We start from the raw sequence: 10,345 nt of genomic DNA on the forward strand, positions 1-10,345 counted from the left end.
CTGACTGCGGAATAACCAAACCTACATTATAGAAGTACCTTTTCAATGGTTTACCCCTTAACACACCATGAGTCCCAAATCCTCTTCTTTCAAAAAGGGCTAATAAAACTCAGCATGGCACCAGGAATTAATCACTTATTCAGAGATATAATTCCATGGGATAGGGGTAGGAAAAGGACAAGGTGAATCTGGAACGCCTCCTTAGGCTGGAAAGCACAGATGTCCTCGGAGATGAATGAGGATGTGTGGAAGGAACCCACGGCCCCGCACAGCTGCGGCAGTGGCTGAAACAAGCAAAAACCTGACAGGGTCCCAAGGCTTGACTCCAGACCACCTCAGAGCAGCTCCAGCACCCAGCTGTCTGCTGTCCAGTGAGACACCTACCCAGATAGGAACTGGATGTGGATCAAAGAAAGAGCGCCAGCCTGTCCGGGGAGTCTCTGGGGCAGCCACCAGGAAAGGCTCTGCTGGAAATCGGGAGCCCTGGATTCGTCCGGCTTTGCAGCCGGCCTGCCTTGTACCCACTCACGGTCAGATCTTTTCTTCCTCTAGCCTCTCTGTTCAATAAGGGGGGAAGGTGAACCCTAAGTATTTTCAAACTGAGTTTCCTGGAACCCCCAAACTCCTTGGATCGCCTCGGGCAGGGGGAACCAGGGTCAGGAGGGAGCTCCACCTAGAACAGGCCTGCTTTTATCTGTTTTATGTTTGGCTGGTATAACTCTCAGCTGACAAACTCAAGAGGTACCGAACATATCGATTCCTCTGTTTTCTAAATTTCTAAAACAACTTTTAACCCCCAGGACCCATTTCCAGGAGGCAGATGAAATATTCACCCCAAATATTCTTGAAATGCTCTTTTCAGGTGGCGTCTCACTTCCGGGATACAGGTGCACCACCAACAAACCACTTCTCTACCCAGGGTCGCCAGTGGGTCCAAGTATCTCCACTGATTTTGTGCCGCTCTTGGGACGTGGGTACCTTCTGGAAGCTGACCAATGTCCCCTCTGCCTTGGTCTTCCTTGTTCCAGGACCTTTGTTCTTAGCCCACCTTCTATCCTGGGAAAACCCTTCCAGCCCCCAGAACTGTGAGGCAATGAATTCCTGTTGCCTGAGCCACTCAGGTCATGGTATTGCAGCCCTAGCAAATGAGTGGAATTCCTTCCCCCTCTCATGCCTCCGCTGCAAACCGTTTTTCTCCCAGGTATTGCTCGTTCTCCTAACACCTGCCTAAATGGGTTAAAGGAATGGGGGGAAACACAAGTAAATATTTTATCATTTCACTCAGCTACACATACACAAGTTTTTATTCGAGCAGAGAATCAGAGGCTAAAACAGCTTAAAAGTCACCGGGCTGACGAGATGATGACTCTGTCCTTGGTGATGGTGGGTCCATGGGCGTCCACGGTGCTCTCCTCTCTGCTTTGTGTCCATTTGGAAATTTCCATTATACCCTGTTTGAAAAGGGGGGGAGAGAGCATCACTTCACATCACCAGGTCAGAAGGTGACCCAGTGCTTCCGCCTGTGGCGTTCCACCATGGCGTATCCCCCTTCTTGTCCCTACCAGCTGGACGCTACTCCCCGCCCCGCCCAGCCCGCACCCTGCCCTCCTGCCAACACACACATCACCGACTGCTGCCGCCGGCACCAGGGCCTGTGCCCAGCTTTGAGCCAGGAGACTTCCTTGCCAGCCAAGCTTCAGCACTGCGGCCCTGCAGCTGCGGGCGGCGTCGGCAGAGTAGACAGGCGCTCCTGGACCCACAGTGGGCAGCACCTCTCTGTCCTCTCAGGAGCTGTTTCCCCTGAATCCCGTCATATTGGTTTAAACACCAGATAACTCTTTAACTATTACTAATAGCGCTCAGATTATTTTCTGGGCCATGGCTGTATGGTTCCTGCCCAGTACTCCCCCTCATCAAAGCTTTCCTTGACCGTTAACTCACAAAATAATATTGTTCGTGGCGTTTAAAAGTCCTGAACTCAGGGTCAGGGTCAGGTTACTCCTGACGATGGTTTAGTAGTTGGAACGGCTGTTCCCGATGTCCCCACGCCTCTCTCTCCGCCAGCTCTTCTGGTTTCCCTTTTAATTCCTCTTCTGAACTCACTTCTTCCTTTACAGCCCACTAGTGTTGAAATTCTCATTATCAAAGTGAGAAATAGGACTGATCTAATAAAATTTAAGGAACTGTCTTTTTACTTTAGGATTATGGTCTTCTTTTTGTTTGGTCTTAAAACATTTTTTTTTTTTTCCACAAAGTGGCGGTATCAGCATATCACACTGCATCGGTCAGGTCAGGGCTTATTTGCAGGTTTAGCAATCACTTTAGCTATTTTAAGCAGAAAAGAAATTAATACAGGGATTCAGGACTTCACGGAATCACTGGGAGGACTGGTGGAGCTGCTCAGGGCTTCTGGGAACACCTCCCCAAGTTGGGGGGGGGGACCAGCCGGCCGCGACTCCGGCGTCTCTGCTGCGATCGGGCGTCTGGGGAGCCTGGAGGCCACCGGCCCCGCCTGCCGACTCCCAGACCACATCACCCCGTCAGGGGCCCGTGTGCTCCACCTCAGCAAAAGGGGTGCCACGCGCCTGCCCCCTGACACCCACAGAACTAGAGTCTAGGCCCAGGATCTCTGCTACCACCCTCCCAGGAGAACCAAGTATCTTTACCCCTGAGCTCAGCGGGAGAAATGGCGGCGGCGGCAAAGCACAGGCCTGGCCACACTTCTGCCTTCCCAGGCTCCGGCCGGCACTCCCGCCTGGCGGTGGGCGTGTGGTGTGCAGACCCGGAGTTGTGAGGTGTGGATGGAGCTGCTTGAATCAGTCTACAGCATCTGTCACGGATGGTTCGTATGTTTTGTTTTAGTTGGTAATTCTATGGATTCAGTTCTCAAAAGGAGCCCCTGAAGGACAGAAATTAGACAACTTAGATCCATGCCCAAATGTCCAACAAACGTAGGAAGAGTTGTTCCTCCTCGTTACACATCACAATGTAAATCAGAACTGCAGTGAAAAGCACCACCACCCACCCACCAGAACAGCGAAGACAACAAGTGGTGGCCCCCCCATGAGTGCACAGGGATGCCGGCAGTGTGTGTGTCGATGCAGACACTTTGGAAGCTCCGTGGTGGTACCTACGACAGCTGTGAGTTCAGATGGCCTCTGACCCACGAATTCCACCCTGAATCCATCCAATAAAAACGTCAATGAGAATGTTCCTGGCGCCACTGTTTTTAAGAGCCCCACGCTGAAGACAACCCAAAGGTCCACGGACCACAGAATGAACAAGTGAGTGGGAGCATGTTTACACAGCGGAACACAGCAGAGCCCTGAGAGCCAACAAACCCGGATCACGTGCAGCAGCGTGGGTGAGCGCCGCACACGCACTGCGCCACGCCCAGAGAGACAGACGTGGAAGAGGCCCCCCGGTCACTCCATCCGAAGGAAGCACAAATGCAGGACCTCAGGTGCTAGCACAGTGGCCCTCCACTTGGAGGACTGGGAGGGACGAGAGGTGGATTTCTGGGGTGCTGGTCACGCTTGGTTTATGGCGGCATGCTGGTTACATCTGTGTTTTCACTTTGTACAATAAAATTTTATCTGGCTGAGCACAGAGGGTACAGGAATTTTTTATGTGTATGTGTACTTCAATAATATTTACAAACAAAAGCAGACTACTTAACTTCCCACCGTTCTCTTTCTGTAAGCGCCCTCTCACTTGGAAAACGATGGTTCCATTTATGGAGCACCTACTGTGTGCCAGGCCTTGCACAACCTCTCTGCGAGATGGAAAGTCATCTTGTAGACGAGGCGCCAGAGATGAGGAGAAGCTAAGCAGCCTGTCCAAAGTCCCTGGCAGACAAGTGGCTGAGCCGTGCGTCAGACCCACGACTCCACAGCCTATGCACGTCCTTCCAGCCCAGCCCGCGGCCTCTCCACTGTGCTCAGTCTCTCCTCCAGGCCTGCAGCCTGGCTGGTGTGTGGTCCTTTGCCCAGGACTTGGCTCCCTCCTTCCCTCCCTGTCCCTCTGCTCCTTTCCCTGAGCTCCAGGCTGCAAATGCCTAGCAGCTGCCACCTTCGCCAGGCACCCTGGAGGGCGACATGTTGTTCCTTGATGACTAGCCTCGGGGAGCCACAAATAGTTACTGTTGCCACATGGAGGTGGTCCAGCATTCTGGAACTTGTCCCTGCCCTTGTGCCAGCCCCCCCTGGGAGCGGTCTGGGCAGGGTTTGGGGATCTGCCAAGCCAGGGCCTACAGGAGCTGCACCGGATTTGCATCCAGGACCGGCCCCTGTGGTAACCTTTATTTCTTGGCTATCTCTGGGTAGGGTGGCTGAGAGTCAGCTGGGGCCAGATGTCTGGATACTCTCACCCTTGGTGCCCTGACTGGCTCACACAGGACATTCCCGCCGTTTGGGGAGAGGCCCCTCCCACAGGTCTTGGGAGTGGCGTGAACTGCGGCTTTCCGAGGGCAGTGCTGCCTCCTTCACGGCCATTCCCGCGTGGGCACCCCCAGGGCCTGGCACCCATGGGAGTGTCGGGTACTGAGCTGGGCAGGCCCTGGATGGACAATGCAGTCGGGAAAGAAAGAGTGTCCCCGCCCACAGGTAGCTTACAGCCTTGGTGGTGAGAGTGACCACTCAGTGCTGGGCACTGCTCAACTGGCTGAGGCCTGTAAAGAACTCTTGGAGGTAATACTATTATACTCCCACTTTATGATGAGGAAACAGACCGAGAAGCTTAAGTGACTGGCTGTGGTAGAGAGCCTCTAAGAAGGCCAAGCGCTGCCTCTTCCTCCTGGGCACCGTCTTGTGGCCTGGGCTTTTTGCCTTGCTTCTAACGAATAGAATCAGGTAGATGCCCCGGCTGGTGTGGCTCTGTCGGTTGGAGCATCGTCTCATGCACTAAGAGGTGGGGGCACATGCCCGGGCTGCACATTTGATCTCTGGTTGGGGCGCAAATGGAAGGCAGCTGATTGGTGTTTTTCTCTCTGCCTGAAATCAATAAACATATATTTTTTAAAGATTTTATTTATTTATTTTTAGAGAGAGGGGAAAGGAAGGAGAAAGAGAGGGAGAGAAACATCAATGTGTGGTTGCCTCTTGAGCTTCCCACACCGGGGACCTGGCCCACAACCCAGGCACAAGCCCTGACTGGGAATGGAACCGGCAACCCCTTGGTTCTCAGGCTGGTACTCAAGCCACTGAGCCACACCAGCCAGGGCAACGTTTTGTTTTGTTTTGTTTTTTAATTAAAAAAAAAAAAGAAGAATGTAGAAGTAATGAAATGTCACCTTCTCTTCTTTTTTTTTATGGGAACACTTCACAAATTTGCTTAGGAGCTATCCCTGCGTAGAAGCCATGCTAACCTTCCCTGTGTCATTGCAAATACGTGCTGCCAACGCGAGCACAGAGTGTCACTTCTGAGACTGGGTTATAAAGGGACAGTGGCTTCCACCCCGGGTGCTCTGTCTCACAGTCTCTTGGACTGCGCACCGTGAGGGAAGCCAGCCGCCAGGTCGTGAAGGGAAGCAGTCGTGTGGAGAGGGGCGTGCAAGTGAGCTCGGCAGCAGCTCCTTCTCCAGGTGAGTCCGAGGGGACCGCAGCTTCGGATGACATCTCGGCGGCAGCCCTGGGGGAGATGCTGAGCCAGAGTCCAGTGAAGCCACGTTCAGATCCCGACGCACAGAAACTGTGAGATAATCATCGTTTTAAGCAGCCAAAGGCTGGGGCGATTTGTTACATAACAATGGATAGCTAGTACACTTGTCCATAGTCACACAGCCCGTCTGGGTTAGAGCTGGAGCTCGACCCCACATAGGTCTGACTCCTAAATCCATGCTCTTTGCCCCTCCCCGAGCTGTTCCCCCTCAACGTGGAAGCAGCACAGTCACGCCTGAACTGTGCCGAGCCTGCCTGGAGCTGATGACAGGGCCGATAGCTGAGTGACCTTGAGCAGGACTCTGGACCCCTCCGTGCCCCGGTTTTCTCATACATGAAATGAGGATGACAGTGACGCTCTGCGTCACAGGGTTACTGTGATGAGAAGAGTTTATGTACGTGAAGCTCTTAGAACATTGTGAACACTCAGCATGAGTTAACCATTATTTGTGTTAGGTTGCATACAACATGCAAGTATTCGGTGAAAGAGTAGTTGGCTCAGACCAAGCGCCTGGGAAATTCAGTGTTCTCATTTACAAAGTGGAGGAAGCAGTGTCATCGTCTCTTGCTGTCCGGATTAGGCAAACTAGCACCGTGCCTGGAACAGATGAGAAGTTCAATGAATGGCACACTCGGAAGGACGATATGGACTAGTGTTGGAAGGGCAGCATGTGGATGATGAGTGACCACTGACTGCTGCTACAGTCCAGCCCTCGGTGACCCCGTGCACCTGGGGTGCGGGAGTGGGCTGGCGGGCCTGTGGTCCGTGGGAAGTCCAAGAAGTGGCCCGGACCCGCCCTCGTCCTTGGGAATGTGCTCCCGCAGAGAACTGGCTGCTCACAGGCCCTCCGTGCTCCAACAAGGGGGTTATGTTAACAGTCCCAAGAAGGAAATTGGTTCCACGAAACTCTCCCCGTCCCTGGGACTGAGGCTGAGTGGATCCCAGCACAAAGCACACCACCATTTCTCATTCCAGTTGGATCTTTCTTGCCATTGTGTGGTTTGTGCTCAAGATGCATTCCAAAGTAAATAAATAAGTAAATAACACAAAAAAAGATGGCTTGAACTCTGCAGCCCTATGTGGAAATATTTGCAGAAGTGGGATGACCATTTTTGTTCAAAGATTTAGAGATTTAGTGAAACATGTTTTGTGTAGCTTCCTTTGCCAATTGCTCGTTGAGTTTTCTGGGATGTCAAAGTGCCGAATATCAGAAAGGGGAGCCACAAAACACACGGCTCCCAAGTGATACTGGACATACCGGTACTTTTTAAGAAGTACAACTGCAGAGCACCCCACGCAAAAGACTTGAAGGCTGTTTTCTAAGATCATCTGTAAGCTCCCGTCTAGTTCTGGTATTGCTGATCTGCGTTAAGGAGGAGAGGGAAGGGGGGAGAAAATGGCACGGGGAACAGGGGTGAGACTCCAAGAACATCCCTAACAGCAAAGAGCATCCATCGCTGTCACGGCACCAGGATCGGAGAGCGAGAAGCTGTCACTTGTGGGAAGCTTTGAGAAGAGCAGCAGAAGAGCGTGGGTACAGAGAGAAGCTGTCGCACCCAGGCTGGGGGCAGCGAGATGACCCCAGACAGGAGGACTCCACACCCTGTGAAATCCCTGTGTGGGCTGAGCAATTTCTGGATGGGGCAGGCCCTGCCGACCCCAAGCCCAAGTCTGTTTTCTGTGTTTCTTTCCTTGTACCTGAGCTCACCCCTCCCAGCTTTCCAACCTGAGTTACACATTCAACAAATGCCCGTGAGTGCCTCCCACATGCCGGACACAGTGCGGGTGCCAGGGCACAGCCGCGAACAAGGCTGGACCCCCCGCCTTCCCTGAGCTGATGACCCAGAGGGCAAGACAGAAGCTGACTACAAACCTCACAGTGGTTTAGTGACACCAGTGTCAGGGCTCCCAAGGAGAACTACGGAGCAACAAGGGCAACGCAAGGGATGGGGACCCAGGGGGTTTCTGGGTGGGGACCCCTATCCCAGAGAGGGAGCCACAGGCAAGGCCTTTTCCTTGGATGCTGGCATATGTGCTGTGTGCTGTAGCTCACTTCCAAGTTCTGTGTTCACGAACTTGCTCCCTTGGTTGACTCACTGTTTGGGTTATCTTCCCTGTCTGTCCCCTGGTTCATGCTCCTCCAACCTGAGTGTGCCTTGCAGCCATCTGGCTGTGAAACACGGGGTCCTGGGCCTCACCCCACCACCCAAAATCCCCGCTCACTGTTGGTGAGGCCGATGCCACCACCTGTGATCATGCTTGCGAGGCTGCTGGCTCCAGAGTAACCTCCTGGACACCCACCTTCAGAGGTGGCAGCTCCCAGCCTGGCTGAGAGACGGGGTCAGAAGGCCCTGCCATCCTGTGACTGCGACGTGGGGGAGAAGAGCCTGGAGAGCAGGGCAGTCCCCTTCGTGGGGCGTGGGGACGGGTGGGGATGTGGTGGGGCGCGGATGAGAAACCATCACCTCCTGCCTTTGGGGGCCCAGCTCACACTGAGTGTACTTGTGGGAAAGTTTGGGCAAGGGCAGTGGGGGCTGTTGACTAGAATGTGGCCACACTGGGACCGTGGTACGTAGAACCTCCTCCACCCATTTGGGTGTTTCCCCTTTTCTCTGAGGAGCGGGGCAGCCTCTGGTCCTGGCTGCTGAAGGAGGCTCTGTGGTGTGGTGCGAAGGGCATTGACCGTGGAGCCGGGCCAGTTCGGCAGAACTGTCGTCTGCTCATGGCGTGGCCTCAACAGAAGAGTCCTTTCCTGAGCTAAGTCCTCACCAGAGCCGGGCTGGGGTCCCTCTGCGGTGGGTATCTGGCCCTCCAGAGTGGTCCCAGGCTGAGGCTGCAGACCCCCTGTGCTCAGCAGAGGCCCCCTGCTCTCCCACAGGAGGCCTCGGGCCGCACAGGCAGCTCTCGGGGCAGGTGGCTTCCCTTCCCTCTGCCTCAGGCCCCTCGGCTCCTCTGCAGGGCAGGAGGTTAGGCTGCCCGGCCAGGCTTTGCTGCCCCCCACCTCCTTCCTGCCAAGTATTTCTGTCTACTCTTCACTGGCCCACAGCCATGGCCCTGTTGATTAGTCAGGGTCCCCTCAGATGGGATGGCAGCAGGTTGGGGGCTGGGCAGCTTCTTAAGCCCATATCCTCATTGGAACAATGACTGGTTGAAGAAGACAAAGAGAAGGGTATGTGGGGATGTGTGTTCCCCCAGGAGGGTCCACCCAGCAGGAAGAAGGCTCAGCTGATGTCCATTCAAGCGTAGGGGGTAGGAGACTCCCAGGGAGGCCTTGAGGCCCAGTACGAGCAGCTTGGCCACAGTCCGCTCTGTTGTGTGCTATTCACCCCAAATACTGTGCCTCTTTGGCTGGGAATGCAGTCGATGCTGCTGGGTCCCACCCCACACTCAGCCCGTGCCAGATCTCCTGAAGCCCCAGGAGAGAGGAGCTGGCACTCAATGCCAGATGGGTCTGTCTGGGTGTAAGCGCCACAGGGGCTTGTCCATCTCTGCCTCGTCTGCGGACCCACCTGTGGGGACTCCACCTGCAGGGCCCCCCGGCTGCCATGGATGATACTAAGTCTACCAAGACATGATCTTCTTGGGGAGGAAAGGTAGCCAATCTCTCAAAGGAGAAGGGCCAAGAGCCTTTTCCTCAATGGGCTTTTACTGGGTTTCACTTTGCACAGGAGTACAGGTAAAGCTCATCAGTCATTGTCAGGCAGTAAGGAGCAAACGATAGATAGCATACAAAGAACTACTAGGGTTTATTCTGAGACAGGGACTGTTAGCTAAAGGGCTACAAAACTTTGGGAAACAAACTCATTTCCTGCTCGGACTCTTATCATTTAATTGAGAGCATTCTAAACAAAGCAGTTTTCTCAGGATTTTATTTATTCTTTCTTAGGCCTGATTACCCAGGAAACCTGCCCTTTCCAGCACAGAGCTGCACCGCCCTCTGTCATTGTTTCAAGCTTAAGTCAGGCAGGGGAAGTAAGGCAGCCAAGAGATTAGGAGACTTCTCGCAGACAGAATGAGAACTCAGGCTATGTCAAAGCCGAGGGGGGAGGGTCCATTACCCCCTTTTGCTGTAGCCCCCCCAAGTCCTTCCCTGGGGCTTCCATGTGATCGTGCCTGTCTTAGGTTGTTCGCCCCTTGGGGAATCTTACCCATCACTGACTAACCGATGAAGCATTGGGGGCCAGGAAGGGTGAAGTAAAAGGAGCAGAAGCAGTGCTCCCCCCAGGGAAATAAGCTTTGTCTCCTTAGTGGCTTATAGTCTGAAAGTCACTCACTCAGCCTTAGCCATGGGGGGGGGGTTACAGCTTCTGAAACCAGGCAGGGTGTTTCCCAACACCCACCCTCAGCACCTGGGTCTGGCCTTGAAGAGCTGCTCCCCAGTATCTGCTGAGCAGATGATGGGAGAGGAGGCGCTACAACACAGCAGCTGAGAGCGCAGGCTCTGAAATATGATGAGTGTGGTTTCAAATCCTGGCTCTGAGCTTACCAGTTGTGTGTCTCGGGCAAGTTCCCAGAGGCCGAAGCCTCCTCCTCTTTACCTGGGGAGCCGTGGTGGTAACACAGCACCTACTTCGCAGCGAGACCAGTTGTGAAGGCGTCAGCGTGGCCGTGGCCCCAGCACTCAGCAAGGGTCAGCTGTTCACATTGCTGTCATGGGAGGAGCTCCAGTGTGTGGTCTGGTGAAGGC

The sequence above is a fragment of the Artibeus jamaicensis genome, unplaced genomic scaffold (assembly GCF_021234435.1).
Source record: "Artibeus jamaicensis isolate MK-2021 breed Jamaican fruit bat unplaced genomic scaffold, CSHL_Jam_final contig_3126, whole genome shotgun sequence".
Classification (NCBI taxonomy): Eukaryota; Metazoa; Chordata; class Mammalia; order Chiroptera; family Phyllostomidae; genus Artibeus; species Artibeus jamaicensis.